Source organism: Engraulis encrasicolus, chromosome 16 (assembly GCF_034702125.1).
Source record: "Engraulis encrasicolus isolate BLACKSEA-1 chromosome 16, IST_EnEncr_1.0, whole genome shotgun sequence".
Classification (NCBI taxonomy): domain Eukaryota; kingdom Metazoa; phylum Chordata; class Actinopteri; order Clupeiformes; family Engraulidae; genus Engraulis; species Engraulis encrasicolus.
In genome coordinates, this window is record NC_085872.1 from 13,653,616 (window position 1) to 13,655,062 (window position 1,447).

The 1,447-nt window shown below is 43.7% G+C and overlaps 1 long non-coding RNA gene across 1 annotated transcript; it reads right to left on the minus strand.

Moving 5' to 3' along the window:
* Window positions 1-237: 237 nt before the first annotated feature.
* On the minus strand, window positions 238-1,050 carry LOC134465195 (uncharacterized). Its single transcript, XR_010038119.1, has 3 exons — window positions 961-1,050; window positions 792-864; window positions 238-706 (listed from the first exon to the last, which is right to left on the minus strand). It is a non-coding gene; the product is annotated as an uncharacterized LOC134465195 (long non-coding RNA).
* Between the last annotated feature and the right edge of the window lie 397 nt (window positions 1,051-1,447).

The window sequence follows — 1,447 nt, forward strand, 5'->3', positions numbered from 1 at the left end:
TGGTATTTTATCAACAATTCCCCCGACAGGTTCTGGATGAACTTGAGGACACAGCTGCTTCAAAATAAATAATTCTCTTTATTTTCTCTCTTTGTCACAATTACTTAAAATGTGGAAATCTAACAGAGACCGGCGGGTCAAGGGTCATCACAGTTTCACAGAAATGATACAGACAGAACCAATTTCACCGGCTGGGTAGCCAAATGGTGTAAACTACTAGTAGTAGTAGTACACACACTACACCCAGTACACAGCAAACCAAGATTAACACATCTAAGTAAAAATAAAACAAAAAAAGGAATAAATATAAAACACTTCAACCAAAGAAACAAAGACAGCATGCAATGGTAAATGAAGGCGTTCACAATGCACAGTAGGTGTATCCTAGCCAAGCAGGCTAAAAGCATTCATGATATGTTCACCAAACCAGGTAGATACACCACAGCCCAATGGGCCCACACCACTCTGCTATCCTCACTGAGTTACCGCTCCAGTTACCCACTCCTTGCTCCCCCAAGGAGTAAATGACTGAGGCAAACAGTGTGTTCAAGACCACATCAAGTAGCCTACAACCTGTCTCTGAGAGCTCGACATGCGCACATCAAATAAAACAAAACAAAACAAAAACAACGTATGGGAAAGACAACGGTGTCCCCCCGCCGCTGACAATGGTATGTTCCACTTAAGACACACTGAGTCTTTGACCCTAAAAGTCATAAAGACAGTATTAGTACCAAGAACATATCACATAATTATCACACATAAAACCAACACATCTCACTTCATCTCACCTCCGTGGGTACAACAGGACGGGCTGGGCGTTTGAGAACGCTCCTCATGTCTCCACTGGGCCCAATCAACAAGCTAAGACAAAGCAACATTCAATTAGTAATTTTACAAGAGGCCAGAATAGCAAGGCACAAAGTGTTCAATGCAAACCATCTACAGAGGAAAGCCTACCTTCCACAATAGCTTTTGGCCACCAGCAACAACCAAATTATCTCTCCACCACTGCTGCCATGATGAACAGCAAACAAAGGCCAGGTAGCCCCACAAGCTCAGGTGAGCCAAACAGGAAGTGAATTTATGCTGCTTGCACGAGCTATGTCACCTCTGGGTCCTAATGCCCCATCCTGCCAACCCACGGCAAACTCATGCAAAACATAGGATGGGCACATGTCTCATACCATTATATGTAGGCCTACTACAGGTCCCACTGGCTACACTTGCACTGAATGTCCGGTCTTTACGGAATCTATGGGAAGCTGTCCTCAAAATCAAACTAATAAACCAGCAACAACTTCTGCCAGAACATGAAAATGTCATAAAATGAAACCGTTCAATCTCTACTGTCCTTCATTTGCTGCCTGTCTGGATGTAAAGCAGCCAAATTTAGTCATGTCAGCAAGTGAAGCAGCCAGCACAGGATGTGGTAGTCAGACTAAAC